The following is a 14,247-nucleotide window of genomic DNA, read 5'->3' on the forward strand; positions in this document are numbered from 1 at the left end:
CAAAAGACCTATATGCAGAAAATTATAAGACACTGATGAAAGAAATTAAACATGATACAAACAGATGGAGAGATATACTATGTTTTTGGATTGGAAGAATCTACATTGTGAAAAGGACTATACTACCTAAAGCAATCTACAGCTTCAGTGCAATCCCTATCAAACTACCACTGGCATTTTTCACAGAACTAGAACAAAAAATTTCACAATTTGTATGGAAACACAAAAGACCCTGAATAGCCAAAGCAATCTTGAGAAAGAAAAATGAAGCTGGAGGAATCAGGCTCCCTGACTTCAGACTATACTACAAAGCTACAGTAATCAAGACAGTATGGTACTGGCCCCAAAACAGAAATATAGATCAATGGAACAGGATAGAAAACCCAGAGATAAGCCCATGCACATATAGTCACCTTATCTTTGATAAAGTAGGCAAGAATATACAGTGGAGAAAAGACAGGCTCTTCATAAATGGTGCTGGAAAAACTGGACAGCTCCATGTAGAAGAATGAAATGAGAACACTCCCTAACACCATACACAAAAATAAACTCAAAATGGATTAAAGACCTAAGTGTAAGACCGGACACTATCAAAATCTTAGAAGAAAACATAGGCAGAACACTCTATGACATAAATCACAGCAAAATCTTTGTTGACCCACCTGCTAGAGAAATGGAAATAAAAACAAAAATAAACAAATGGGACCTAATGAAACTTAAAAGCTTTTGCACAGCAAAGGAAACCATAAACAAGATGAAAAGACAACCCTCAGAATGGGAGAAAATGTTTGCAAATGAAGCAACTGACAAAGGATTAATCTCCAAAATTTACAAGCATCTCATTCAGCTCAATATCAAAGAAACAAAAACCCAATCCAAAAATGGGCAGAAGACCTAAATAGACATTTCTCCAAAGAAGATATACAGATTGCCAACAAACACATGAAAGAATGCTCAACATCATTAAGCATTAGAGAAAAACAAATCAAAACTACAATGAGATATCATCTCACACCAGTCAGAATGGTCATCATAAAAAATTTGCAAACAATAAATGCTGGAGAGGGTGTGGAGAAAAGGGAACACTCTTGCACTGTTTGTGGGAATGTAAATTCGTACAGCCACTATGGAAAACCGTATGGAGGTTACTTAAAAAGCTAAAAATAGAACTACCATATGACCCAGAAAACCCACTACTGGGCATATACCCTGAGAAAACTATAATTCAAAAAGAGTCATGTACCACAATGTTCATTGCAACACTATTTACAATAGCCATGACATGGAAGCAACCTAAGTGTTCATCATTGGATGAATGGATAAAGAAGATGTGGCACATATATACAATGGAATATTACTCAGCCATAAAAGGAAATGAAATTGAGTTATTTGTAGTGAGGTGGATGGACCTAGAGTCTGTCATACAGAGTGAAGTAAGTCAGAAAGAGAAAAACAAATACCGTATGCTAACACGTATATATGGAATAAAAATAAATGGTTCTGATGAACTAGGGCCAGGACAGGAATAAAGACGCAGACGTAGAGAATAGACTTAAGGACATGGGAAGGGGGAAGGGTAAGCTGGGATGAAGTGAGAGAGTAGCACTGACACATATACACTATCAAATATAAAATAGATAGCTAGTTGGAAGCAGCTGCATAACACAGGGAGATCAGCTCGGTGCTTTGTGACCACCTAGAGTGGTGGGATAGGGAGGATGGGGGGGAGACTCAAGAGCAAGGGGATATGGAGATATATGTATACGTGTAACTGATTCACTTTGTTATGCAGCAGAAACTAACACAGCATTGTAAAGCAGTTATACTCCAATAAAGATGTTAAAAATTTTTTTTAAATAAAAAAGAATCACTGATCACAGATTACCATAACAAATACGATAACAATGAAAAAGTTTGAAATATTGGGAGAATTTTTAAAATGTAAGACAGAGACCGAATGTAAAAGAATGTTATTGGAAAAATGGTTCCGATAGACTTGTTCAACACAGAGTTGCCATAAACTTTCAATTTGTAAAAAACACAGTATCTGCGAAGTGAAATAAAACAAAGTGCAATAAAATGAGGTATAAGTCTTCTGTGGCCTCATTTTCCTTTTAAATGTAGTGTATACATATCCCCAATTCCCTGGGTCTGAGAGGGGGGCTTTAATGGCTCCTATTGCCTCATAGCGTCTTTTCTTCTTCACCTGTCAGCAAGACTCCACAATCTGGCCTGAACTCACATTTCTAGCCTTGCCTACTGCTTGCCCCTCAGTATACACCTTGGGCATTAAATTATACTATTCCCCATTATGAGATCCAAACCAGTCTCACCTCTATGCTTTTTCTGAAGCCATTCCCTCTATCTAGAATTTAGAATATATTCCTCCTGTATCCATTGCCATCATTAAAGGCCCACCTCAAATGGTTTCTGCCATGATACCTTCCCCAATCATCACAGCTGGAAGTGAGCATCTTTGCTCCCTGGCATTTTTTATTTTATTTTATTTTTTTGTGGTATGCGGGCCTCTCACCGTTGTGGCCTCTCCCGTTGCGGAGCACAGGCTCCGGGCGTGCAGGCTCAGCGGCCATGGCTGACATGCCTAGCTTCTCCGCGGCATGTGGGATCTTCCCTGACCAGGGCAAGAACCCATGTCCCCTGCATCGGCAGGCGGACTCCCAACCACTGCGCCACCAGGGAAGCCCGCTCCCTGGCATTTTATTTGCACCTTTCAGATAACTCATTGCTTATTTTATAGACCATTTGGGAAGAAGTGTGGAACTAGTAGAAGGGCCACACAGATTGAGGTTTGAGTCCTTTCTACCACTTCTTAGATGTGGGAAATTTGGAAAATTCCTTAATCTCAGTTTCCTAGTTTGTAAAAGTGGGACATAAATGCTTACTTTTCAAAGCCATTCTCAGCATTAAACAAAATATATGTAAAAAATCAGGTGCACAATGAGCACTCCACAAATGATAATTGTCATTATAGAATATTGCACATGTGCCTTATCTTCCTTGCTTGACTTAATGCTCCTTAAGAACACCAACCAAACCAATGTTGCTTCCCATATCACACCTAAAATCTACTTCCTATGCAAAATAGGCCACATGGATAAACATTCACTGAATACCAAATGAATTAATTTTAGTAAGAGTAACTATTATGCATATTGTATATACAAGAACCGGTTGACCCAAGGGCATACTTTTGGGCAGGGATGTTCTGATCTCTTTCAAATCACATGTTGTAGAAGGCTGTCCAGACATACCACCTGCCTTAGTACAAGCACTAGGAAATGCAGGATGGATTTTAGCTGAGCCTTTTTGCAGTCTGAGAAGGGTTGCTGTAAAACTCGTAGCCGTAAGAGTGAGGCACTGAGGTAGTGTGCACACCAGGTACACCTGGATGAAAGGCAAGTATGGTTTCTCTCATCTTGTACTCCAGCCCTCCCAGATCATCATTAGTTCCTACTATGTCTCCCGAGCTATGTTTCAGAATGCTCAAAGCATTCTTCTCCCTTAAAAGTAAAACAGGTGATCTAGGGAGTTCTAGCAGTGTAGCATATGAAGCACTTTGCTGGTGCCTGTGGGTCTGGACTCAGTCCTATCTCTGATTTATTTTGGGTTTCCAATCTGTAGAATGGCGTTGAGATCCTGACCCTGTTCTTACTACCAGATCTTAAGTCTCTCAGGTGAGTTTAAGAAAGTTCACAACCATCTGTGCTAGTTCAGCTGGTTTGTTTGAAAGTCTCCCAACCCTACTGTGGGCTCCTGGAAAGCCCTACAGGGCTATTAATATTCCTTTTTTCTGGCCTCTTTTTCAACAGTAAGGACAGACCCCAGCCTATGATTCTAGAGCAGCGGTATGCTGCCCACACCTCTCAAAGGACAGTAAGAACTGGGATTACAGCAGTGATGGGGACAGGGTGAGGGAGGAGGGTGAGACTGGACTTGGAACTAATAAGCTGAGGGGCTTGGGAAAGTCACTTAATCTCTCTGGCTTCCTATCTCATGTATTAGTAGGAAACGATTTCCAGAAACAGATTAACATGCTATTACTCTCTCTTTCCCCTGTGCCTTCACACCTGATGCTAGAATATCTAACAACACTTTTGAATAGAATAAATGTCCAGATTCTCAAATTTCCTATGTACTCTCTGCTAGAATTCGTCTGCCTGAAAACTAGTCTACAGTCTGAAGATTTTCCTCCTTGCTTCACTTTTCACAATTGTTATTTCTTCAATGGGGAGAGAAAACAACATAAATCAGGCAGGTCAAAAAAGATTGTAGATTTAGCTCTTTCTCTTCAATGAGGCAGCCAATAAGAAGATGTAGAGATACGGATCTTTGTGAGACCCTGATGGGGTCTTTGCTCTTGAGGTTGAGCCCAGTGACCATGTCAAAGATGTCAAAGGAATGTCAAAGGCAAAATTCAAGACGAGGAGGGCATCCCACCTAGCCAGCACCTTCCGATTTTCATGGGTAAGCAGCTGGAGGGTGGCTATACTCACTCAGACTATAACATCCAGGAAAAATCCACCCTGAACTTGGTGCTGCACCTACCAGGTGGCATTACTGAGGCTTCCTCCCACAAGCTAGACCAGAAATACAACTTCGACGAGATAAGCTCTCCCAAGAGTTTCCCTCACCTGCACCCCTATGCTGTCAAATGTTACAAGCCACACCAACAACATGCACCCAAAGAAGAAGGTCAAATATAGTCCCTCCTGCTCTGCAGGGTCATACCCCCATGGTCCTGGGAGTGTCAATAAAGTTTCCCTTTAGTTGAATGGAGCAGTGAAAAAAAAAAAAAGATTGTAGATTTAAACCTAAATATACTAGTAATTACAGTAAATGTAAATGGGCTAAATACTCTAGGCATAAGTCAAAGATTGGCAATCTATTTTCTTGTTTAAATACTGCTTAAGTGTATGCTGCTTACAAGATACATACCACAAAGCTACAGCAAGATTGAAGTAAAAGGTTGGGAAAAATATACCATGTAAACACTAGCCAAAAGAAAGTTGATGTAGCTATACCGATATTAGACAAAGCAGACTTTAAGATAAGAAGTATTCCTTGAGATAAAGAAGGGCATTTTGTAATAATAAGGGGTTGATCCAACAAGAAGATATCAAAATTCAAAGTCTCTATAATATGTAAATTGACAAAACCAAAAGGAGAAACAGACAACTTCAAAATCACAGAGGGAGATTTTAAAGTACCTCTCCACAGTAAGAAGAAAAAGAAAAGTCAGTGTCTAGATCTGAGAAGATGATTAATAAATTTGACCTAATTGACATGCATAAAATACTGTATCCACAGTTGCACAATCATTATTTTCAAGTGAACAAGAAGGAGTGAGGAGGGTAGGGGCCCTTGTTTCCAGAGAGTTCCCATCACTTAAAGCACACACAAAGAAGAAATACTCTGATAAAGAGGCAGAATCTAACAGGTAGTACTCATAGATGTATACACAGAAATCTGAGAGTGTTACCATAGTAATGAGCATATGGGAAACCAGGGTAGTGGTATTAAAAGAAGGCATTCTTCCAGTAAAATGTGAGTCATAAGTTGGAAGAAATAAAGGGAGAAGGTACAGTTCCCATCCCTTATAACCTTGTGGACAGATACCGTACTTACAGTAAAAAACCATGGGAATGCACCTGCATTGAACTATTTATTCATTAATGTTCATTTATTTATTTAATAATGACCTAGTGGGGCTTCCCTGGTGGCGCAGTGGTTGAGAGTCCGCCTGCCGATGCAGGGGACACGGGTTCTTGCCCCGGTCTGGGAGGATCCCGCGTGACGCGGAGCGGCTGTGCCCGTGAGCCATGGCCGCTGAGCCTGCGCGTCCGGAGCCTGTGCTCCGCGACGGGAGAGGCCGCGGCAGTGAGAGGCCCGCGTACCGCAAAAACAAACAAACAAACAAAAAATAATGACCTAGTGAATGCCTACATTGTGCCAGGTACCATGAGGATGCTGGGTTGTATGAGTAAACAAGACACAGGGCTCACCAGCACTGGTACAGATAAGTAAATAAGTGGAAAATTATGATCTGGTGAATTAAGTGCTACAGGCCAAGTTGGTCCAGAGTAACCACTAGAGCCAAGCAAAAAGGAGTTCAGCTTGAGGAGCGGGCAGCTATGCACCTGGGGTTAAAGATTCCAAAGAAAATGGTCAGAGGTAGGTGGAAGGACTCAAAAAATGTATTTGGAAAAGATCATATTGAGAATATCCTGCATTTAGTATTTAGATACAATAAAGACAATGGAGAGACAGGGGGCAAGGGAAGCCTAGGAATGTGATAATGCAAAAATTCACCACTAAAAAAAGTAAAATAGCTCTGATCTGCTGATGATATATGTCTGAGAAAGTGAAAAAAGTGAAGTACAAAAGAGTCTGCTTCTGACATTGTGCTGAAATAGGAAGTTTTATTATATCAAGTAAAAGTTTATACACTATGTTTGGTTGTACATTATATAAAATAAACAGGAAGGTAGCCTCATAAAAAAAAAGTATGCTTCTGTACATATCAAAGATAAGAAACCGATTATGATGGATTGTTCTGGAAAATGGGACTACAGAACATGTGTGGACCATTGTAAAAACAGTCACTCGGCTTTTTAGCTCTTTGCATCAGGAGATAGAGGTACTTACCCCACCCTTTGAATCTGAGCTGGCCTTGTTATTTGCTTTGATAGAAAGCAGCAAGAGGGATGACCTTGTGTGAGTTCCTGGTCTAGTTTTGAAGAGGCTGTGCGGCTTTTGCTCTCACAGTCTTAGAGTGCTGAGACTGCCATGTGAGCAGAGTGAGCCTGAGGGAGGACAAGAAGCATGTGGCCAGTCACCCTAATGGCCCTAGCTGAGAGCCAGGCAACCCCAGGAGCAGTGTCAGCCAGTTGACTGCCAGCTGACCATAGAGGCATGCTTCAGCCCAACCAAGACCAGTAGAAGGAGTGCCCAGCTCATCCTAGCCCAAATTGCTGATCTACAGAATTGCAAACTAAATTTATTGTTGCTGGGTTTTTTTAATTTAAATTTTTAAAATCGTGATAGAAAACACATGCTGTAATATTTATCTTCTTAACCATTTTTAAGGGTCTAGTTCAGTAGTGTTTACTATAATCACATGGCTGTGTAACAGCTCTCTAGAACTTTTTCATCATCCTAAGCTGAAACTCTATACCTACTGAACAACAACTCCCCATTTCCCAGTAAGCACCGTCCACTTTCTGTATCCATGCTTGTGACTACTCTAGACACCTCCTGTAAGTAGAATCATATAGTATTTGTCATGTTGTGATGGGTTTATTTCACTCAGCAAAGTTCATCCATGGCATAGCATGTAAAATTGTCACTATTATAAGCCACTGTATTTGGGGGAGGTTTATTATGCAGCAAAAGTTAATTGATATAAAAAGGGTAGTCTCAAAGGGTCTGATTCATTAAGTCTGGGGTGAAGACTTGAAATCTAGTGAAAATATTAGATATTAACTGGAGGAAATAGCAAGAGAAAAGATTTTGGAGCCAAACCACAAGCCACACAAGAGCCTTAGGGACCGAGGTAAGTCCTGTGAGACTTATCCTCTAGGCCAGTGTTCCCTAAACTGCCCTTCAGAGTTATGTCAATGAGTGCTGTGTTCATGATAAAAGGAGTTCTTTGGTTGAAGATGTTGGGAAAATGCTGCATCTGAGAAGCATCTCTTGGAAAATCACAATTCTCATGGTATTGAAAGCCCCAAGAAGTCCTCTATGCTTAACCTGGCATTTCCCAAATATGTTTAATTCATGAATTTTTTTCCCCAAGTTTTCCACATTACTGTCCTACAGAACACACCAAGAAGGGGATACAGTAGACAGTGTTTCCCAAATTATTAAATATGAAATCTTTTTGTCATGCATACTTGATATTTATAGTTTATATATAGTTTTATATGGTATATAGTTTAAGTAACACTGCAGCTGTGTTAAGTAGAAATATATACCTCTAAAATTTTTAACAGCTACATTTAGAAAACCGGTGACGTTAATTTAATAATATTTTATTTAATCTAATTTATCTATAATAACATTTCATCATGTGACTACTCATTTATACAATTAATATAAAAGTTATTGAGATATTTTACTTTTTTTCCCTTTAGTGAGTCTTCAAAAGCTGGTGTGTATTTCATACTTAAATATGCATTTCAGTTTGGATGAGCCATGTTTCAAGTGCTCAGTAGCTGCCTGTGACTAGTGGCTACTGTTTTGGACAGCCCAGCTCCAGAGAGCCCAGCAGAGAACTCAGATTTGGCTCTTATATTATAGCCTCCCCAGAGTTTTGCTTTGATTGACATGCATTTTGGACTTAGGACCTCCCTTTCTTTTGAGGGATGCTATAGGGAGCATCCATTTGTAAAATATGCCTTGTGTGTACTGGGAGGATGTTCATCCTCACATCGTACAGTGTTCTCTTTAGGAAAATCCTGGCGAGAAGTTTATTTCTCTTCTTAGAATCTAAACTAGTTGGATCTGTCCTGTTGGTTTGCTCTGATCTTCTGGATATTATATATTGTGTAACTAATTTCTTTTCCTATTTTTTACTGGCTACCTGAAATGTAGAATCAAATTTGTGGCCCACACATAGTATGCATATAGGATACATTTCCCAAATGTGTTTCATTTATTACCAGCTTGCAAAATGCTGGTGTTATTTAGAACATGTTTTGCAAAATGCTGCAGCTGATGGAAGAGCAACCTGTCAGATCCAAATGATAGCTCTGATAGTGATGTTTGAGAAAAAAAAAATGGTGATGGAGTGAGGAACTAGAGACAGCAGGACAAGAGTGGAGCAGGTGAGCGTCAATGTGTAGGAATAACGAGCAAGGTCTGGTCCCACAGACTTGCCTGCCTCCCATCTGGGCTCTCAGAGCTTCCAGCCAGGAGGTTTTAAAGACCCAGGGCGTGGCCCACCTGCTCCTTGTTGCTGGGAATGGTGGCCACCGCTCCTGGCTAGACTGTGGTGGCCCAGGTCGGCTGGTGGGAAGGGAACTCCCGCAGCCAGCGCCAAGCGGCCTTAGGAGTCCAGGTGGCCTGCGCTTGAGAGGGTCCTCACTTCCCTCACGATTTTCCCGGGGCAGAACCCAACATGGAATGCTCCTTCCAGCCAAGAATCCAGCCTTGGATTCTGGCCTTGACAGCTCAAGCCAACTCAGGACGCCCCTACAGAGGTTCTGCAAAAAAAAAAAAAAAAAAATCAATCTTTAGCAATAGATCACACAGCCTGTGGGTGTGGATGAAGGGCGCAGGTAGCTGCGAGAATTGTGAAGTGCAGGAGGTGTAGATCACTGACACCTCCAGCGCGCTGTCACTTGATCTTCAATTGTCTCCTTCCAGGAACAGGGATGGGGATTTCCTCATTGGGCTCACTCCTCCCTGTGGCTTCCCGTCCAGTCCAGCCGTGACAGCAAACCGGCTCTTTTCATCACCCTAAGAGACTCTGGCTCCTCTGCCCTTAACTTCTGCTCTGAGCTCGACAACCCTCGCGAAGGAGGGGGGAGGGGCGTGGAAGATAGGGGGAGGGGACGCGGGTAGAAGAGGGGACAGAGTGCCGAGGGGCCAGCAAGTGCGCTTGCCGGGGGAAGCGGCTTGGGGTCGCTCTGGCTGGGATCCAGTGCCCTCGCGGGAGGGAAAAGAGGGACAGTCGCTGTCTCGGCCCCGCAAGCGGGGCGGATCATTCCGTGCAAGTGATGAGGAGGCTGGTGGTTCCTAGCGAGATGGCTCAAGGACAGCCCCGCTGCTTGGGTCACCACCTGCCAGCATACTCCAACCACCCCGCTCCCCCTTCGAGGTCCCTGCCCCGCCGGGAGGGCGATGAGACAGTCAGGGGCAGCATGACTCAGATTCCTGGATGGGGTGTGCTGAAGTCAGAGGAGCGGGTCCTAAAACACTGGGTACTGCCCCCTGACCCGCTCCACTTCACTTTCCCCTCAGTTCTGAGTATGATCCAGAGACTGGAGTCCGGGCTGTAAATGAGGAGTGGCCTTCGGGCGTGGATGGGCCAGAGGGCAGCACGGAGTGTGGGTTAAGACGGAAGCCACACTACCAGCTTTGAAATGCATTTTCCAGCCCTTTGACCTTAGGCAAGTCTCTCAGCCTCTCTGTGCAGGCGTCCTGTAAAGTGGGAATAATCACCATGACTACCACAGGGGTGTCCTAATGAAAATCCAGTGAGTGGATGTTCATTAGAGTGCTGAGGACAGGGCTGTTCATAGCGTGCTACATAAATGTTGGTTAAATAAATAAAGCAGCAGGAAGGAACTTGGAGCGAGGACTGGGGGAATATGGAGGGTGACTTCCTTCTTGGCAGAGCCAGGACAATGAGATAAGGAGCCATGAGGGTGTGTGGACTCCCAGGATAAAGACAGCAATCCAGACACATGTGCAAACGGCTAAAGTGCAAGCCACAGGGATCACAGGGAGATGGGGAAACCCTGGGCCAGAGATGTTGTAATGGTTCTGAAATAAGTTCAAGTTAAGTTCAAGTTTTCTCTTTGTAGTTAGTTTACAAAATGGCTGGGTCAGCACTTTGTGCAAATCTGGGGTCTTCTTTTCTGCGGATGTATGAGTACATTCAGTATATAATGGAATATCTGATCAACAATTCTGAGTCCTTTCACATAATTTATCATCCAAACCCAGACACGTTTGAGTGAAAGGGGCATTAGAAATATGTAATTTTTGAAATGTTTTTGATTGATGTTATGTTATACAAATGGACTAACCAAATAGTTCTGTTAAAATTTTTTTCAAAAAATTATTTTTCTAAAAAGTAAATATATATATGCCCAGTAAATCAAAATTTTAAATTCTGAATGATTACTCTTGCTCCATATTCACAAACTTCAATCAATTTCTTAGCCATATTTCTAGTAAGATGTCACTGGCATTTTTCTGAAGAATAAAGGTTTTTCAATGTGGTTTTACTATTTAAAATTTTTTTTATAATGTTGCCTGAAATCTTCAAAATTGCTTTTCATGGTTAATCATTTCAAAGATGCTGATACCTTTGGTGTTACTTTGCTAGGGCTGCCATAAAAGAACAGAAATTTATTTCCTCACAGTTCTAGAGGCTGGAAATCTGAGATCAAGGTGTCTGCTGGGTTGGCTTCTTCTGAGGCCTCTCTCTGTGGCTTGTAGGTGTCCATCATTTCCATGTGTCTTTACACAGTCTTCCCTCTGTTTGTGTGTGTGCGTGCATGTGTGTGTGTGTGTGTGCGCGCGCGCGCGCGCGTGTCTGTATCCTAACCTTCTCTTCTTATAAGGACACCAATCATACTGAATTAGGGGCTACCCTAATGACCTCATTTTACCTCAGTTACCTTCTTAAAGGCCCTGTCTCCAAATACAGTCACATTCTGACGTACTCAGGGTTAGCACTTCAACGTATGCATTTTAGAGGGACACAATTCAGTCCATAAAACTTCTGTTGATTTTTCTTTGTAGGCCAGACAGTTTTTAATTGAGAAAAACTCTCTCTACAGATGCTCAGAGGAAATTCTGCTAAATCGGGGATATTCTCAATTCTACTTTTTTCTATTAAAATGTTTAAATATTTTAACTCAAATATTTTCACAGATGTTATCTTTTTGCTTCCATCCAGAGAAGCTTTCTTCAACAAATATCTTCATTACTCCTTTGAATGTTTCCCCAAATTTAGATGCTGCAAGATTGTATGCCTCTTCAGTTTCTTTCTAATCTAATATAGCAATAAATATATCCAATTAAAAATTGTAGCTAAAAATAGTGGCTCAATCAAAATATTCTTCCTACAAATTGAAATATTTGAAAATGCAGTTTTAAAATTTCAAAACTGTATGTCATATACATTTGAGCACTTCTCTTCTCATTTAATTTGTTCACTTCTCATTTAATTTGTTAGATGCCTCTTTCAGAGTCTTCCTATTTGCAAAATTCATTTTTTAAATAATATTAACTTATTAAAACGTCAAAAGTTAAAGTGCTTTAGAGTTTCTTCATTGAATACTTTGATAAAATATTTATAATCGTTTTGGAATAAAATGCAATCAAAACGTAGAAGATATCTAAAATTTTTTTTTAAAGTTCAGTACCACTGTGGAACACTTTGAATTAAGACATAATTCTTCAATGGTCCAAACATTTCTAAAATCCAACAGACAATAGGCAGCAAAGAGAGGAAACTTGTACTGACACATTGATGTATATTTTCTTGTACTCAGTGTCAGCATTGTCCAAAAATTATAGATCAGTTACTCTATGTATATAAAAATATTTGAAAATTTTACAACTTTTATTTTGAATGATAGAATGTCACTTTTTTTAACACATTAATGAGTGACTTGTGGCCTACAGCTAATTCCCAGCATATTTCTGCTCTGTAGGTTTTTTAATTTAGAAAGAATATTTTTTTACATAATGTTGTGTTCCATTGATATTTAAATTCATCACCACAAATATTATCATTGCAAAAATAACTTTCAATGTTGAAATTTTTAACCGAATTTACAGCAACATTTACAATAATGTCAGATGTTTCACCTTTGACGAAATGAACCACCAAAAACTTTACTTTGATTTCATGAACTGAGTGAAAAAAATTCAACTATTACTAGAATTAACTTATGTGACTTTCTATTTAAAGCACCTGATGACAGCGATATAAATTTGGCATTACTTAAAAGCTTGTGAAGCAAACAGAGCTTCACTTTTATAAATATGTGTGCGTGCACACACACACACACACACACACAGAGATTAGAAAAAGAGAGAAATGAACTTGGCACATCTATTCTAATATCTGCCTAAATGAAATTTATGTTTCACCAAGTGATATAAAACACCTTTTGCAACTACCTTTGTTAAATCAGCATCTTTAAGTAAAATTCTCTTAAAATAGTTAGTAATTTAGACATAGATGCTGATGCTTGCTCAGCAGATTTGTGACCTCTGGTTTTCATGCAATACCCAACAGCCCCATGGTAGATAGTGAATGTCAACTAACATCTAATGCAAGTTATACATTCAGCTCAACTTTCTTGGAAAATGGAAATTCAGTACTTAATTTTTCATTATATAGTCATTTTAATTGTATATAGCTTATTGCTGACAAAAGCATTTACTTGAAAAATAGAAAGTGTTGTCAGACAATAAAATAAGTGGTTGTAGATTTATGCCACACAATAAATGACAAACCCTGTAGCAAGAGCATTCAGACTACTCTTTATAAGTTCAATGGTCCGATTGCTTGGTTTCTCTTTCCCTGTTCATATTACACATAATTCTAACCTATATTTTCCCACATTTCCCACTGATCCCACCCTTGGTGGCCTGATGACTTTGTGATTCTTGCAGGCCGTGGTTCAGGCCACAACACAGTAGGTGGCCCACCAAGGAGCAGCAGTGTCAATACCTCCCCCATAAGCCTTGCAGACCAAGAGGAGATAGCTGTCCTTAGCCACTTCCATCCAAGCACACGTCCGTTTCTCAGTGAGCATCTGCAGGCAGTCGCGAGAGGCTATAATTTAAGATTTGTCAGAAAAGAATCAGGAAAAGAGAGACAGGTTATTACCAGTGAACATTTACATTTAACCATGTGTTAAAGTAAGAATGCTGTGTACAGACCATGGCAGAAATTGGAAGTAGTATAAAGTAGAGGTGTGTCAAATCCACTCCAGATAACTTTGATACAACTAGTAAAAAACAAAACAAAACAAAAAACTTTTAATAAAATTCTTAAACCAGTAAAATTGCTAAATGAATGGGAAGCTGGGACAATAGTTAACAACCAGGACTACCTCAGGAAAACTGAGATGGGTAGAAACTCTGCTCATATTCCAGCTGATGAGATGGGAGGGAAAGAAATTAACTTCTGCTTGTTGTTTGCATTGGTTTTGTCAAAATAGCGTAATCTCCGGAACCAGTCCTCCCTGAGCTCCTAAACGAGCTGATTAGTGTGGAAGCTTCCTTGCTTGGTGAGCTGCACGCTTCCTCAGCTTCTTCAGAGCAGGGGCCATGCTGTCCTGGAGATGGTAGGAGCGAAACCTCCCACCCTGCTGTAAGCTGCCTTTTCTTTCCACTTTCTTGGTACCTTCTCTGAGGGTACATTCAGGTGTAGTGTGGCAATAAAGATGAAAATGAACTAATATTGTTTTAAGTTAGCTAATTGTGCCGATGGTCTTTGTTTCTAGCCTCACAGGTGTGGAAGTGGAGTGTGTG

The sequence above is a fragment of the Orcinus orca genome, chromosome 1 (genome assembly GCF_937001465.1).
Source record: "Orcinus orca chromosome 1, mOrcOrc1.1, whole genome shotgun sequence".
Taxonomy (NCBI): domain Eukaryota; kingdom Metazoa; phylum Chordata; class Mammalia; order Artiodactyla; family Delphinidae; genus Orcinus; species Orcinus orca.